This window comes from Nesoenas mayeri (genome assembly GCF_963082525.1).
Source record: "Nesoenas mayeri genome assembly, chromosome: 2".
Classification (NCBI taxonomy): Eukaryota; Metazoa; Chordata; class Aves; order Columbiformes; family Columbidae; genus Nesoenas; species Nesoenas mayeri.
The window spans coordinates 5112490-5131231 of record NC_137543.1 but is presented as its reverse complement, the minus strand read 5'-3'; positions in this window follow the sequence as shown (position 1 = coordinate 5131231).

The window sequence follows — 18742 nt, the reverse complement described above, 5'->3', positions numbered from 1 at the left end:
GCATTTACATCCTAAAGGCTGATTGATATATCATTTTGCCTGAATGCATCAATGCCAGTAAGAAGGGCAAATCTGAAAATTATGTCATAATTCACTGGGAAGTAGTTACAGTGTGACATGTCAACCATCTTGATTCAACCTGTGATCCAGCAAGCTGCGCATCAGGTTTTTTTAATTTATTAAAATGGTTCTTTTATTTTCTCTTTTAAAAGGATTTTATAAACAGCACATTTGAAGGCTGATATTGCGTGTCTTTTGCTTCATTGATTTCTCTCACCATATACTATGTCTTAGAGCAAGGCAGGGAATTATAAAGCCATTATAAGGATCATAACTATAGCTGTCAATAAAACATAGAAGGATGAATTCAGAAAATAATTCCCTCTGGGTCCAATTGGCAAATAAAGTTGATTATTTGGGTGACTTTTATGTCTTCTTCTGCAGTGGTGATTAATTTGGGACTATTCTAGACCCAGGTTTCCAAGAAGATAGCATCTTTTTCTACCCAGTAATTTTTCCCTGGCAGGAAAAGGAGAAGTAAGCCATTTTTTCTAGGCTTTCTTGTCATCTGGTCACTTGATCAGAGACAAAACTAGGAAACACTTAATATAACCTGAAACTGCAGGCCAATGACTTGTATATGTCAATGTGCAGTGACTCTGGCAAGTTCTGGGTTCATTGACTTTTCTGCACAAATCACTTGCTGGGCAGATGCTGGATGACTCTTCTAATGTGAGGGTTCAGAAAATGGACAGAGAAATGTGAGTTCGTATGGGACACCCTTGGTCTGTTTTACTGTAGCACATTGAAGTGTGTTGGGTGTTTGGTCCTATGTACTAAGGCACCTGGGACTGCTCTACAGAGAGATATATCATCCTATGGCATGTCAGAATGGAGTCAATACTTCGTAGTCCTTTACTTAATCTCTGCTAACTGGTACCTGCTGTTAGAGTTACACATAATTCCTCTTAGTCTTGTGTTCCCAGAATTTTAGTAATCATTAAGCTTAACTTTCCAGAGGGAATTTTTTTTTGTTTGTTTGTTTGGTTGGTTGGTTGTTGTTTTGTTTTTTTTTGTTTTTTTTTTGTTTTTTGTGGGTTTTTTTTTGTTTGTTTGTTTGGTTGGTTTTTTTGTTTGTTTGTTTTTTCCTTTGGAAACACCTTTTACTTACTGCTTTGGTATTTCTCATCTATCAAGTAATATACTACAGCAGAAAATGAAGTTGGTTTTGGTTTTGTAAAAAAATAATGAACCTAATCAAGGTGGTATGGTTTTCAACATTTCCTCTCTTGAGAATTGCCTCAGAAGGTTTGTCTTCCAGTCCTTTGATTGGCTTGGTGGCCCTCCTTTGGGACCTCCCTGGAGTCAAAATCCAGATACCACAGTCGTGCATTTTGTCACTAAGGTTGGGAAAAACAAGATCATCTGATCTTCCTTCAGCTCACATGAGATGATTGTACATTTTCAGAAAGGCCGTTGGGTTTCAGTCCCTGCTATCGCTGTGCAGTTCTTTGAAATCTCAGTGTACCTGTAGTGGGACGTTGTTTCACTTAAACCCTGAGCGACTGATTTGCAACCTGGAAACTGAATATCTGGACAATGAGTTTTCAGCAAGAAGAATGTGGGAATGAAAACATGAGGGAAACCAAAAAAATCAGACAGCTTTTATAAAAATATTGATTTTATGTAAGACTTTCATAACTCGGTTTCAGGGGATGAAGGTCAGCAATGTTAGGGTAATAATTAGGTGGGTGACACTTCATTCTGTCTATGCTCAGTCATTCGGCAGCCAGTAACTGAGCCCTTGGATTGAGCTATTTTTATTCTCTTTCTTTTTTTGAACATTACACTTACAAAGTCAGATTTTTATCATTACATTAAAAATTGATGATAGGGAAAAAAAAAATGCTATACAATCTGTCTTCTCCTTTCAAAATAAAATCTTTTAACTGTTTCATATAAGTGTGAAAAAATACTGCTTTTGTAAAAATGAAGTGTGAAACATCAAGGATCCATTCTGGAGTAGTTCTCTTCCCATTCCTTCATCATCACACATCTTCCAAAACTGTATCATATATTGGTACAATAGAGGTCATATCCCCACTCACCTCAGATTTGGGTCTAAATATTTCAGGAGGCATTATTTTGTGTTCGAAAGTGTTTTGTTAGAGCAGTATTGGAGAAAATACTAACAGTTCTAGGTGATATGGTGGGTTGGAGACTCAGTGTATTGACCAAATCTAACAAGCATCTTTTCCCCTACACCCTATTTTGCTTTTACTTCTATGCGAAGATTTGGTACCAAGACCAAAGTACAAGGTTTGAAAAAAAAAATGTAAGAGCTCAGTAGTTTTCCCTTCTCTAAAAAAAAGCTCCTCAGGAAATCAGCAGTCCCCCAAACAGGAAAAATCCCCTTTAAAAATCTCACAGTTCTTCCTCCTTCATGGTTTTGGGGACTGCCTCCTGATTTAAGTGCACTTGGCAGGGGTAATGCTGATGAATTACCTTTTTTAACTGCACAAGGCTTCAGCGAGACTGATGAACAATGCCACAGGCAGAATTCATTGGGAAACATTAAATAGTAAAGTTTAATATGCTGAAAATGAGTTTTAAATTGATTAAGGTTTATAAACAACACAAGCTTGGGTTTTCAATTTTTCCAAGTTTGTTTTTACTTGTTCTATATGAAAATTAACCTATTTTCTCGCTTGTCATTTTTTTGGTACCTTTTATAGGTTGGCTTGATTGCTGTCAATTCATTTCTTTAATGTAAGCAATTAAACAGTTGATCGTTTTGCTGGCTTTCAATTATCTTCCTGCCTGACAATTGCTCCAGCTGTAACTAATTTTCCTTCTTTATGTTTATAATCCCAGTCACATCAGCTGTGTCTTGCAGACAATGGGAATGTCAGGTGTTAGCTGAGGTGAAGGAGAGGGAGTTGGAGAGAAGGTTGGGGATTTGGTCTTTTGGTCTGTGCTCCTGATCTTTTTTGCTGGTGTGAACTGAGATGTGATCTCTAGCGTAAACGATGGTGTAGCTGAGATTGTGATCTGATTTCCCAGTTTTTGGATGAGGTGACAGCTTGCTGGCAGTCAGATGGAGCAAGCCTCTGTGTCTTGCCCTATGTTTATAGGGAATTTCCCTGGGGTACCCAATGTATAGAGGACTATGATACTTGATAATTTGGGCTCAGGACTCACTGCAGTGTTTCTGGAGAACCTGAACCTACTTTAGAGCTTTAGGGGAACAGGAAAGGGTGGAAATAAGACAGAGTGCAGGGCCTCAAGCCTATGATAAGGACTGAATTGACAGTCCCTCTTCACATTGGCATAGAGTTGTAGAATTATAGAATAGTTTGGGTTGGAATAGACCTCTAAAAGTCATCTAGTCCAACCCTCATTCCATGAGCAGGGACATCATCAACTCAACCAGGTTTCTCTAGGTTGCACCATTTTATAATCTGCATTTCACTTGATCTCTGCCTTATTACAAATATTGTGCTGTGTTGGCTGCTTCCTGAAGCCATGAGTAGGTGCAAAGACAGTGGGCCAATGTGTTCCCTCTGTTAAAGATAGTAGTTTGTTAGCAGTTGTAAGATGCCTAGAGGAGGGGGATCACTTTGAGAGAAGTGTAGGCTTTGCGGCCACAGTTTCCGATTGCTTGTTGCAGTACCTGTAGGAATAAAAGTATAAATAGAATTCCAAAGCAGCTTTAGATCCTGCAGAGCTTGTCTTTTGATGCTGTTTTTCATGAAAATGTTTTGCAGATGGTATTTCCATCATGGAAATGATCTTACAGTAGAAAAAAAACAGTGCTTTGATCCTGGAGAATTTTAGGACAGTTGTCTCAGGCACATCCTGGTTGACATGACCATAATAAGCAGTGACAGGCATTGATGGCAGATGGATCAGGTGAGGGGCACTGTATAACTCCATTATTTCTGGCCATCTTCCCTGTTAATTGTAACTCTACAGAAGAAAATAAGAGGCTTCTACTGCTACACTGGATCTGTTCAACTTAGACTATCCATCCTGATGTCAGAGGTTGAGCCTTTGTTGTTGAAAATTATTTCAGGAGCACAAAACATTCCTCTGTTTCAGAAAAGGTTGTATGTATTTTCCTTTTATTTCTTTAGTCTATCGCATAATGTTGGAATTTCTCAGACTACCCTGATGCTACCAGGCACCTGCTATAGCCCTTGTAGCAGGAAAAATGCTCCCTGCAATGAGAACAGGCCTGAATCAAATATCCAGTGAATACTGTGGAAAACTGGACTTACAGAATCTTAATATTTTGAAATAAAATGTTCAGAGAGGTTGTTCACCCTTTGGTGACTGGAGTCATTAGTGTCCCATTACCCTGGTGTTCCCTATTCCTGGCTTGTTTCTTTAATTCAATTCTATAGGGGGATTAAAGTATAGAAAGTACAGCAAAAATGTGACCTGGCTCTCAGCTTGTGAAGCCAAAACATTGTGGCCGTCCCGTGCCAAACTTTCTGACTCCAGAACAACAGGCATCTGTCCCATCAGGACAAATATTTCAACAAGGCTAATTAATTGGAGGACTAATTAGCCAGAGAAGAGAACTAGGGCAGATATCCATATTCCTGGGTCTCATCTGACTTTTTTGACAGCATGGAGCTCTGTCCAGAGTCATATCAACATGTTCAGACCCAAATCAAAGCTCTATAATGTAGCTCTGTATACTCTGATGGAGATACATTTTCCATCCGCATTTTTTGCCCCCATTTCTCACTGCCTTCTGCAATTGCTTGGAAATCTTGAATATTGTTTTTCAGGGTAAAACTTAAAGAGATGGGTCTTCATGTCAGGAAGCTTGCAATGCTTGAAACACTGTTCATGAAATTCAAATGTTGGAAACAACTCATGTTAATTCTGCTTATACTTAAAAAAAGACCGTTCTCTGGACGGGGTTTCATTATGGACAAACTTCCCTCTTTCTCCTGTTTCAATGGCATCTGTGCTGTTGCAAATACTTAATATTGAGTGTAGGTGTCATGAAAATTTAAGTCAGTAGCACTACACAGGGTCCTACAGGCAGAAGAGTTGGCAAACTGGAGCTTACGCTTCTCTGAGCTCTGAGAATTAGGAACATCACAACATCTTCACTTTTTCTACCTGTGCAAGGTGCCGATTACCCTTTCAGTGCTTGCTGGAGACACATGTGCAGCCGATACCTCTGTCTTGAGGGCCAAAGGGAGTTACAGATAAACTTGTGTCTGAGCAATGTGCTCTCAGGGAATCCTACTGTCAATTGCCACATGTAGAAGGCCTTTTTCATGAATCTCAGAAGAACAGTTTAACTCTAAAAATGCTTGTGAAGGCTCGCTAAAGATTTTTCACAGCTGGAGTGAATACCACCGTCTCCCACTCCAATACTAGAAAACCTATTAAACAATGGGAGCAAAAAGTAAGCAATTGGAATTGGACCATGGGGGTTACTGGATAAAATTTGTAATAGTGTTTCACAGCCAGAAACATGCCATTAACATCATCTCTCACTATACCATGGGCCGTGGGAAAGATTTGCTAGCAGTGGGGGGGAACCTTCATATAGAATGAAGAAAGATCTTTTCTCTGTGGTTTTCAGGTAAATATGAATGTAATTAATGTAAAATAATACATTAGTTTTACTGTGTCAGGCAACTCTGTGAGAAACACAGTAGAGACAGTCTTGTCATTTCCAATACAGGTGAATCCTGTGCGTGAGATCTATATAGCAAAGAAAGAAATAACAAGAGGTAACATAGAAAAAGCAGAAAACAGTTGTTTCCAAAGAGTTGTCTGTCTGATAGACAGGAATATGTGAAAACTGAAGCAAGGTCTGACTCCTATCTGTTAATATATCCAATCAAATATTCAGTGGCCATGGGACTAACTCATCTCTGAGAGGCAGCAGAAGAAATTCAGCCTCTCTCTTACATCTTGGCAATCGTTGGGTACCTTGGTGTGTCAGGAGAGTCTCAAAGAAGCAAATAGGGAAATGTGGGTTGCTTTTCTACTCAGAGATTTACATAATAGAATAAATCTTGTCAGTGTCATTGAGGATACTAGTTAAAGATTACCCAAAAATTGTTATCTTCCTAGGTTCTGAGGTGCCAGTATTTGTCTAAAACTCTATGGTTTAGATAGTAACACTTGTTGTACTTAGGTTAGATTTGATGGGACAATGATGCCTCTTCCCCTAAACCATGTGTGAAGAGGTGCAGAGAGCCAGCTGTTCGCATTCTGCAGAGCAGCACGTAAAACCTACAGATTAGCAAAGCTCTTATATGTTTTTTTCTGAAGAGGGGTCTGTGTAAAGCTGATGCACACATTTTTGCCCATTTCAAAGAGATATTTGGGTGTCCTGACAGATATTTATTTGAGTGATCTCCTACTGACACCTTCACAAGGAGCTTGCAGCTCATGATAAATCTGCTAACAGCAACTAATAGAGATGCCTCTCCTGTCTTGGCCTTTGAAGCAGACGGCTGTAAAATGCTGCATAACCAGAAAAACAATCATCCAAGTAGTGCCTGTCAGTTCTTTCTTATTTTTTTTTCAATGGATATAACAATAAAGGTTCTGTCTTGATGCAGGCAAAAGCAAACAGTCAAACCTGAGGGGCAAAGAGCAGTTAATGGTGAGGTAGCTGGTGAAAGCACAGCACCTGTCAGTCTGCACAGAAAGACAAAAGCATCTGGGGAAGAGCAAGGTGGGTACCAGGATGCTGGGGAATGCTGTTCATAGTGCTGTTAAATTACTATCAGCCTCAGAGGTGCATGGACTTAAAATTTGACTGATTAAAATTCAGAAACAGAGAAAGCCAGCTTGGGGTTTTAGTCCTTTTCAGCCTTTGAGCGGAGTTTTTCATGGCAGTGAAGCCCTTTGTAAAAGCTGCCTGCGGGAAAAGTTTGTGCTGAAATGCAAATTCACTGAATGGGAGGCATGTGATGGGCTGTGGGGACAGGATCTGGTGGCTTTCTTCCCCTGTTATACAAAAACCTGGGGATGATCCAATGGTCAGAGCATCCACACAGGGTGTGGGCTCCATTCCTGGCTGCTGGTGCTAACCTCAGTTGGTTGTTTGGTTTCAGGTCCTCATGAAGGGCTAGGGCTCACAACCCTAAGATATAATGTCAGATGTTAGATGTTAAATGGGGTCCTGTAATGAACTCAATCACCTCTAGTGAAATGAATCAACTATAACTCTTTCTTATTGCGGGTACTTAAAACAGCTACTCTTAGCTGAACTGCCTCAGATTCCTAAAATTGAGCGTGAGGTATCTGAGTCTGAAATCAGTAGGAATTAAACCTTAAATATCCTTGTAGGTCACTCTTTCTGTCCAGTTTTTCAGGTTAAAATTAGTCTGAGTCACATTTTCTTATCTCTAAGAAGTGTCAATTGTGTGAAAGACTGTAATTGAGCATTGGGGTGCATGCAGTAGCAGGTAGCCTGGCTGGTAGTATAGAAAGCATCCTTCTTTTTCTTGTTATGGACCTAATCTATTTAGGTGACAACTCAGCCAGATAAGCCCCATCCGTCCCTTACCTGACCATATTTTTTTGCCTGATCTCCCTCCTTAGCTATGTGTAATTGTGTCTTTCTCCAATGATCTTACAACAACAGCTATGGAGATAGATATTCTGGCAGTATTACTGTCAGATTTATGTCATCTGAATGGTATTTTCTCTGAAATAAATTTTTAAAATGACCTGGGAAAGGAAACATACAACTTAACTTTGCCTTTTGTTTTAGGATTGCTTCTCAGCTCTACTCTGTCAGAATGCCTACTTGTTTTTTATTCCTAACAAGATGAGTAAGGAAGGACAGTCAGAAACTGCAAAGTAAATCACTGGTATGATGATCATTCTTCAAACCCAATTTTAGACTTCTCTTTCCTTATAGTAAGACAAAAAGCCTAACATTAAAAAGATGCATTTAATGAAACTTACCTTAGTTGAGTTGAGCTATAAGACATTTAAGCAACGTGCTGGGTTGTCATTTGTATGATCCTTTCTTTTTTTCCACCCCATTTTGCATAGCAGCTTCCTTTATGCTATTTATTATAGTCCTTGTTGACAATGATCTTCCCCTAATTTATTCTGTGTCACAGTCCATCTGGTGCTTTAAACTTCAGCAGGCATTTTTATAAAAAAATTAGTTTCAGTGCTCATTCAGCAAATTTTTTTCTGGAAGTATTTACTGGTTCTCATTGAGCACATTGAAAAATGTAAACAGCATGAACCAATTTCTCATTTTGGTCATAATGATGGATACATATATATTACAGTCCTGTTGGTGGATATATATGCAATGCATCTACTGCTCATTCATATCAGTAATATATATATACACACATTAGTATTACAGTAATATGATGTATAAGTCATTCCAGGTTATTATAAGTGGACCCAGAAATCCAATGCATTATTTTGGTCCTTCGAGACTTCCAGCTATAAATCTCTGAGTTGTTTGACATGAACTTCTGCCATTTGTTTCCCCTAGGAGAAATTAACTGGGACTATTTTTGTCCAGGCAAGCCTAAAATGCGTTCTGTCCGCATTAAAGATAACTGGAAAAGATTTGTTGGAGAAGCTCAGATGTCCTTACTGGAAAAGAGGTGCATATTCTTATCAGGTTTTGTGGAGCTCTAATGATATTATCTGTGTTTGCATAACAAGAACAAAAATATACACCATGTCATTGAAGAAATCCAGGTACTTTGTATCTCTAAATTCTCTGATGAATATCATAGAAGAGTCCTTTACCCATCACTGATTTTCCTTTAGCAGCTTCTGCAGAAAGTGTTGACACTGAGCAGTTAATTTTTTTATATATAGTCATCCACCATGTAATAGGAGATGTGTGTCAGCAGGGTCCAGATACACATCACTAGTCTTGTTGTAATCCAGAAATCTTTAAATTGTCGCTCTCTAATGGAACAAGAAATGGGTATTCTAAATTCATAAAGATTTATAAACATTCACTGCTGCCATCTGACAGATATATGCATCACCTGCAGTTTTCTCATTCTTCAGCTCTCTCCTATGAGCCATGGGAAAATGATGTTCTTACACCCTTATTGCAGGGGTGAGAAAACTTAAGAAGGTCGAGTTAGAGAGTCTGAATGAACTGGATGACTAAAAATGAACCACAAAGAAAGAACAAACCACTTAAATTGATAAATCATGAGACTAAAAAATTGCATTGTGGATGACTTACTTGCCTTGTGTTTGACAGCGTAGTCACTGGATGCCTTTATTATAGGGCAAAGGGACTGTTGTGTGGCAGTGTGCACAATATTGTGTTTTTGAATAGTAAGTACAAGACCAAAGGGTTGTCAGAAAATCATTTTTCTTCCTCATGTAAGAAAATGATGTTTTATTACAGAAAGCAATACCTTCTGCCCACACACAAGTAATATGTAAACCTCTTAAAAGCATATTTTGGGATATTGCCTGCAAAGAAGAGAGTTAGTTTTCACTTCTGAAACTGGGAAGTGTTTCCACTGAATTTAATTATTATCATGAATCAAGCTCAGCATAATCCACAAATGAAAATACTATTTTACCATTAGAATTTACCCTGATAGCCTTATATTGACTCCACTTATCTGTGTTTGACTGAAATGGCATCAAAGTTTGATTTGACAAATGGAGAATCCATCATTTCCTGTGGGGAATTTACTGCAGTCTAATCATCTTCAGCCTTGCAAAAAATGATGACTAACTTCTAACAGTAAATGGTGTGGATTTAGCTTCCAGCCATTGGGTTTTGATCTGCATTACTTCTCCAAATTGAAGAGTCCTCTTGCTTCTAATATTTCCCCTGCATGAATTTTCTCATTTTCTGTAATCAAAACTCATTGATTGCTATTTTTTTGATAGGCTAAAGGTATTTGACAGCCTTTAAATTTCTCACTGTGGTATTGTTTCTATCACTCAGACCTGTCTCTTTCTCTGTACAGAGTGTTAAATTATGCATCTGGCCAGATGTGGAAATGAAATTACCTCCTAGTATATATCTAGTGATTGTAGGGTATTACTCTCCTGAGAGCACATGCAGATCTGCAGATACCATGGGTACAGGGCTCACATTCACTCGATACCAACTCCTTCCTTTCTGGGTATATAGCTGGTTTTGGCTGTATTGGAAGATCTGTTGCTTACACAGCTCTGTCTTAGCCAGTGATTGTAATTGTTCTGAGTCCAGAACTAAATATATCTATGATATGGACATGGAACAGAGGTGTGGCTACTTCTCACTCGTTTTTAGGAATTTGCTCTACATCGGCATTAGTTAATAGGTCATGGAAGAAATATGATCTCTTTTAGCCTCTCCATTAACCCTGCTCCTGTCTTTTCTTAATCCACCAAGTTTGGTATTGTCTATGAACAACAGCAACAATGATGGGTTTTGGTGCCTATTACGTGATCATTGTTTTGAGTTTGAAAGCAGGTCTGGCTGAGAGCTGTGCAAGGCTTGCTCTTGTCATCAAGATCCCTCAAGTGAAGTTGTCTTCAGTTTATGTGCCTGTGAGTGGTCTTGCTCAGATATCAGGCTCATTTGCCTCATGTGAATCTGATTTTGCCATGTGTGTGCAAGTGCTTTTGTCAAGGAAGTGTAGACCTAAACAAGGACGTACACATTGTAGTGTACACTTATTATTATGCTAAGAGAATATGCAGTTTTTGGGTAAACACCACTGTGAAGCTGGTGAGTGTTGTTACTCCTATAGTATAGCTCAGGAAACTGGGACATTCACAAAGGGAAATGCCACCTCCTAGATGAGGCTGTGTTGATAAAGGACATCGGGTTTCCTAATTTCCACATTTATCCCACTCACAAGTCCAGCCACGACCCTCTGAAAAACAGATTCATAAAGGGAGCTTGCATAAACCAACATCAGCATGTGTCCAACAATGAGATTGTTCTGACAAGATCCTGATTTCAAACTAGATTTGTTGGATTTAGTAGAGATGAGGCCACAAGCGTAATTACCTGTAGAAGAGACATAGGAAATGGATTTGCAATGTATTTATGGAAGAATTCATTCATAATCACCATCCTGTCCCAAACAAAAGAAAGTAGATGTGCTGAGGTTTTCTTGGTGTCTGTGTGTGTGTATATATATAATTTCAAAGTACTTAGGTTGTGTAAATCAAAAGAAAACACACAGTGGCAATGCGAGGTAGTCAATAAGAAATCATGTTAAGCAAACAACAAGCATCTGTGAAATGTGTTTTTGACTGACGATCCTGAGTATGGCTGTAGATAGCTCCAGCAATTTGTGCACAGTCTTAGCCTCTCGTGATTGAATTGGGTACGTTACCAGCTACAAGTAATTTGTAATTTTAAATTAGTACAAGACTCATGACATTTCTCTTCTGGGATTTTTCCAGTGAGTGGTTCACTGCCATGGTCAACATATTTAAATAGGTAAAGATGCTTTGGTCAAACTCTATCCATCAGTTAAACATTCCTATTGTTTCCTTGGAGGCCAAAAATGAGATAGAAAAGGAGTGCAATGGTGAACTTCTGTTAACAAATTTTCATGTTTTCTGAGTTTTTGTTATTTCTGTTTAATTCTGGTTTTCACTTCAGAGATGTAAGAACTGGTGAGTGCTAACGTTTTATTTACCCACTCCTCTGTACTGGAGAAAGTGATTATTAGATGTACAAACAGGGAAAGCTGGGTAGAAATTTTAAAATGTTTTGATGTTCTTCTGTCAGTTCGTATCCTCTCTGCTAGCTGCCACTTTGATTATTGATATGTGGCAAGGAAATCAGAAAGAAAGCAAACTGAAAGAAAGAAGAAACTTCATGGACAAATTTTCCAACTTCATCCAATGGGGATGACCTGTATGCCACTCATTACCCTTCCAATACTGTTTTTGTGATCAGATTTTAGCAGAACAACATTTATCTCCTCTTCTTTTGAGGTTTGTTTCTCAACAAGCTGTGATAGATGAGCAGTGGTGGAGCGGGATGAAAGAGAGACAAAGAAATAAGAGAGCAAGGATAATGCCTGTCTCTCCTCAGAAGGTGAACTCGTTACAGGAGGTAAAGTCCGGTATCACTCTCCCTCAATCCAGATTACACGTTTTTTTTCCAGGCAGAGCATTGCAGAAGCAACGGGTGGTGAAGAAGCCTTAATGCAGTTACCTAGTGGTCACACCATCTTTCTGATGGTGGGATATCTGAGTTTGAATCCTGGAGCTAAATCATGTGACAAGTTGATCTGTACACAGCTGTTCTCCTTCTGCCCTCCATCAGCACATTAAAGAGCTCAAGTTGGTCCAGAGAAGGGCCATGAAGAAGATCAAGGAATGTATGAGGAAAGACTGAGACGGTTGGGGTTTTTCAGCCTGGAGAAGAGAAAGCTCTGAGGAGACCTTATAGCAGCCTTCCAAGACCTAAATGGGGCCTACAGGAAAGATGGGGAACTCTTTATCAGGGAAGGTAGTGATAGGGTGAGGTGTAACAGTTTTAATTAGATATTAGGAAGAAACTCTTTACTCTGAGCATGGTAAAACACTGGAATGGGTTTCCTAGAAAAGCTGTGGATGCCCCATCCTTGGAAGTGTTCAAGGCTAGGCTGGATGGGGCTTTGAGCAACCTGGTCTAGTGGAAGGTGTCCCTGCTTATGGCAGGAATTCACAAGCACTGAGGTGTTTTTTAAACAGCTTTCCCAGCATTCAGCCGCAAAGACACCTGTTTCCTGGTAGTCCGTCCAGGATTTGCTTGCAACTATATGTAGGACAAGGAAATCATTTTTTGAGACCCTCCCCATTATTTCTTGGCTCCCTCTTAGGCATGTGCTGGTGGTTTTGGATGTGTCTCATTGTAGACTCCAGGAGCTGACAGTGATTAATCTCTTTATCCTCTCGCACTTCTATGAGTCATCAGGATTTAGTCATTATCTCTGTTTCAGAGTTGGCTGTCACGAGAAATTGCAGGAAGTTGTGTGCTTGGATCTCAATGACCTGCTACTGTTGGTGTCAGCAGCAAATGCTATTTTACAATCCTTCTTCCGGTGTTTTCCACCTGTGCATTTATGTTCAGTTTAAATTCATATCAGTATAAACATCTTTTCTACAATTTATCACAGCCTTAGAAGATTCCCCAGCTTCTGTTTTCTAATACATTGTAGGCACATTGATATATGCTGACAAGAACACAATAGTTAACGCTAATGATTCATGGGTTTTCGTCTCACAAATCTCCCAAGATCTTGTTATTGTCCCTAGTACTTCTGCAATATATTACAGTAAACTTTCCTCCTTTCTGCCCTAGGATTATGAAGGAATATTACAGTTTACTTCCTTCTATATAATGATTTTGTCTATAAATTCTAATCGGATCCAGTCTTCATATTCTCTCTATTTTATTGGATTCTGGTGAGCTTTAGGATGTATTTTGCTACTTTCTCATCCTCCTTTATTCCCTTTATGTTATCCCTGTTTATCCAAGACAAACCAAAAAATATTCAGAGCAAAGGAAAGAGACACTTGCTGTTGGTAGGACAGACAAAAAGAAATCTTTTGAGTAATAGGAAAAAAAATATTGCATTCATTTTTTAATAATATTCCAAATGGTCTTTGCTCAAGTTGTCATAATAGTCTTTTACTGACTTTGTGGGTGCATACTTGTCAAGGGCTACCTCATGGCCTAATCAGAACTTTATTTGTTATATTAGAAATTTCAGGTGACATCAGATAGAGACTTTGATCCAAATTCTTAGTGCAGCTTTCATAATTGGGAGTGGAAACTGACCCTAACCTGAGATTAAAAGCACAGTGCTCAATGACAAATAGTTAATATAAAGTTCAGTTCCACAAATCTCAGTTATGAGAAAGTCGGACTGTTCAGAGGAAAAGTGAAGTGTGCAAGAGTGAGGCAGACGTTTTTGATAAATCCATATTAATATGAAGAAACATAGCTCAAAATATGGTTTCTGATTCATGAGTGTATCGGCTGGTTTCTATGGTCTTTTCAGGAATTACTTAGGGTCTTTTCCTTATTCTTCCCATGCATGTGTTCCTCTGAAGTTGACATGTTCTGGTTTTCCATTTTCATGGCAGTGTTGTGTCTTGCATCACTGTGCAGAGCTCAAAGTCTGCATGGTCATCTTGTTGGATGCTTGACTGACCTGATGAACTTCCCAATCCCAAACACATTGGGGCTTATCCAACTGCTTTGTGAAGTCAGGGCCCCAAACCTGCCTTTTACTGTTAGAACTTTCCATTCTCATTTAACATTCAATTATTAATTTATTTATTTCCTGCTAAAGAATGTTTTAGTCATTAGATACATACACTTATATTGATATATATACTGAATTTATATATATTAATACATGTATATTTGCATGCTATAAATGCACGTATAAATATATGTATGTGAAGTTTATCTATGTATACATAATCACATATATTTGTACTCTCTCTATATATTTATACGTAGAAAGAGAAATCTGTATTTCTATTAAAATGTACATATTTAAGCATATAAACACTCCCTGGTTCAAAGGAAATGGACAGTTAATCAGCGATGCTCTTAGATCAAGTGGGCAACTGTCATATATTCTCTTGGCTTAAAGCTGTCCTTATACAATTGGTATTAAAGGAGGGAATATGGAAGGGACTGTTGAGAGGACAAGCAGAGACCTTGAAAGTAAAGCCCAGGTTGGTGCCAGGGACCTCAAAGGTATGAATACAAATCACAGAAGTTAAATCACTAAAAAAGTATGACCTTGACAGCTATGTAGAAGCAGTTTAAGGCTTATACGATTTTGTATAGAATTGCAAAACAACCAGCTGCAGGTGTCTATGATGGACAGCACAGGCAAGGACACCTATAGATCATGTATACGAGTGTAATAACATTAACTCATTGAACAGACACCTCTCTTCAGAATGAGATCTGCAGAATTAGTCTCTGTGTTATCCTTTATAACTACAAATGTAAGCAGTGCTTTGTTATTATGAAAGGAAAATACACCTAGAGGGAGCAGCGGATGAACACGGTTGAGTGCCTGAGGGATACAGGTACAGATTGGGGGCCAGATTTGGGCAGAGTGTAATTCATTCCACCTTGGCCTATGTGTACCAATTTCCTGCAGATGGAAGCCAGTACATGTACGTGGATAAGGACACAAAGCAGTCTGAGCTCCTACAAACCTCAAAGAGCCACTGTGCCCACTCATGCCTCGGAATTTTAAGTCAATATCACAGATTTCCAGAATCTTGTCTGGGAAGTGAGATGAGACCTATCATCTGGCCTATAGTAGGTCTCACAAATCCTTGTAGCTCAGTTTTAGTTCGTAAGGGTCCTGCCTTTCTTAATATCAACTGCTCAATGCCTTGAAGACTTTACGAACACTTCTTTCTAAACACAGTTTCAACAGAGCTTAGGAAACATTGGACGAGCTGAAAACTCTCTACAGGATCTTCCTTTTTTCCATGTGAAAAACGGATTTTTAGTAGAGTTAGTAGAAGAAAAGATAGGTATGAGGCCAACGGTAAAGAGTGATAAGGGAAGTTTTTAAGGAAGATAAAGTGCCCTGTTATAATTTCAATCCTAAACTAAGTGCTGTTACATGTAACTACAGTCTGGCACTGCTTTTAATTCAATTCGTTGGACTCATCAAGGAAAGCAGGCTAAAGCATGCATTAGTCTACTTTTTTCCTTGACATTCCTGTGTCCATCAAGTAGTTTCAAGTAGCCTGCCAGTCATTTTGCATCAAGACTATTTTCCTATAAGTTAGGCCAAATCAAGCATGGAGAATTAAAATTAATTATTCAGTGAAAACAAAGGCTGAAGTGTGATCATGTTTGGCTGTGTTTGTTTGTTTGTTCCTTTCTAGGTACTTCAATTCCCCAGGCAGTGTCCTCCTCACGTGTCTGGCATTTTGAAAGGCAATGACAGATTGTAAATTCAACACAAGGTTGCTGAACCATTCAAGTAGAGTCAAGGGAGGCTTGATGAATTTCTTTTACGCATCCTGCATAAGCGTCTATTATACAGTTGTTAACAACGTGACTGATAGTCTGAAGTTTGTTGCAGTTGCGGGACGATCAATCATTGTACATCTATTTATATGGAAAATCTGTGCACCTCCTATGAGTTGCTTAAATGCTGTTGTGCATGATCTAGTATCCTTGAGGTAAGACAAATCCTGGCCCTATGTTTGTGTTGCTGACATTAAGCCTCAGCTTCAGCAATTGTAGTATGTGAATATAGGTGTCCAGGACTACTTGAGATGCTGTAGGGTATCCGAGAAAACCCTGTGTGGTGGTTAGATGTGGCTTAGGCTTGTAATAGATCAATGGAGGTTCTTTCATATTGTTATGAAGTGATAGATTTTTATCATCCATGGTGGTCTGGCATTTCCTTAAAGTAGTTGGTTTAATGTGCCAGAAATTGCAATACAAAAACTTAAATAACCTATGCGGAAAGGCTGAAGAGTGCAGACTTTGTACAAGTTTTTTCTGAATTAAGTCCTGCAGATCTAGTGAAAAGGTATGCTCCTCTCTTTTTCTAATGGGACTATACATTGCACAGAAACCTATAGCCTCCAAGTTTAACACCTGCTTCCATTCGGGAAGCTTATCCTTGTTGCTTTTAGTATGTTTACACTGAAAAAGAAAATAAAAAAAAAAAAGCGGGGGGGAGGGGACACCTGCTTGAATCTGTTCTCCGTATGTTTTGTTAGAAAAAAATAGATTTTTAGAATGAAAATTGGCTTCTCTCAGCTTGATCAAAAGTTGTGCTTCAGTGCTTCAATCTCAGAGGACTTAATAGGTAAACTGGCTGTTCCGGAGGTCAAAGCACATCCTGAGTAGCACATAGATATGGTAGAGTTGGTCCCTTGAAACACAAAGGGCATCATAATGGGACAGGAATTATGCCTGTACCAATAAGCTAAACACTGCCCAGACACATCTGCCAATCCAGAACACAAGTACTTTACAAAGCAAAGCTACAGCTGTAGACAGTTCTACAATGAAGTAGGCTGGACAAACAGAAGATAGTGGTCCATCTTGTTCCTGCTGAGTTTACAAGTGTACAGAAATACAGTTTGCTCTATAGTAGCTCTGCCTTTATCACATCTCTGAATATTAGGGAAACCGAGGCACAAAATCATCAGTCCTGGGCAAATGACAAAATTGTCTTTGTTAAGGTCTTTTGCTACTGGCATTTACAAGGAGACAAAGATGGAAAAGGTTGATTTTGTATCCTGTAATGGTACGCAGTTTAAATGCCAGCTAAAGAAGGATGCAATAACACTGTGCAAATATCTGTAAAGTGTAAACAGTTAAGGCAGGGAAGAAACAAGTCAAGGGACCATCATGAATGAGCAATTAGTAATAAAGCAGAGGACAATGTAGGCTCCATATCAGGAGGTTTTCATGGGTAATGCTGGATTCTTAATGCAAAATTTTAATGTCTTTGTATCCTGGGAGGCTGATTTATTGATATACATGGGTTAAAGGAGCTATGAAGATTATCTGGCCTAATTTTCTTTAGTGTTTACCCAGGGTAAGATGGACAGGTATGAAGACTACTTAAAAATCTTTATTCCTTCCCTAACGCTTTTCCTTATTTTCAGTAAACTTTGAGCTTAGTGTGGTTATTTTCTAATTGTATCTTTTCTCATCACCTGGTTGATGTACAATGTACCATTGCTTTAATACGAGGTTGGTAGATCTGTACACCTCCATTCATCAAAGGCTGAAAGACTATGCTCACATGATTGCAAAAATATGAAAACTGCTAGTAGCCCCAGAAATGTGAAGTCTCAAAGTATTTTGGCATTTAAAGTGGACCTTTACAGTAGCTGCTACTGCTTGCTTTAACTTGTGTGCACCCACAGACCACTCAGCTTCCTACAAATAGCTTCAGCAGCCTGGGATGTCTCCTTCTGACAAACCTGTTGTCTCAGATGATGCCAAAGTCCCAGAGGAGAGAGATGAGGAGACGTGTGCCCAGGCCTGACATCTTTCTAGTGCTCTTGAGAAATCTTGGCAGCAGCAGCGGGCAGTGAGCAACTCCAGCTCTGGAGTTGTGTAGGATGAGAGAAAATGGCCTCAGGTTGTGCCAGGGAAGGTTTAGATTGGATATTAGGATATATTGGATATTCGTGGAAAGGGCTGTCAGGCATTGGAACAGGCTGCCCAGGGCAGTGGTGGAGTCACCATCCCTGGAGGGGCTTAAAAGATGCAGAGATGAGGCTCTTAGAGGTACATGGTTTAGTGCCAGAGTCAGGTTATGGTTGGACTCAATGATCTTAAGGGTCTCTTCCAACCAAAATTAATCTGTGATTCTATGGAGTGCAGAACATGGGTGTGCCACCTAGGAATGCAAACACTCAGTTATTAACCACGCATAACATGCCAGCAGGGGAGAGTATTCTTCCAAGCAGGCTTTTCTTTCTTCTTCTTAACATATTTCTTTTGTATGTTCATTATTTGCTAAAAGGCAGAGTGACTTTCAAATCACTTGGGCTATCTGAAAGCTTCCCACAGAGGTTAAACATCTCCTGCGTGGAGTTTTCTGTGTGTGCACCATCAAAACGTCAATCTGCCTTCACCTGGAACCAGAGTGGAGTATTTTAACTGGATGTCTTTATCAGATCTCTGCTGACAGCCTGTCAAAGTATTCCTGGCGAATTACTCATTTGCAAATGGCTTTCCTACCTATTTCTTTTCCTTTCACTCTTTCTTTTTCTC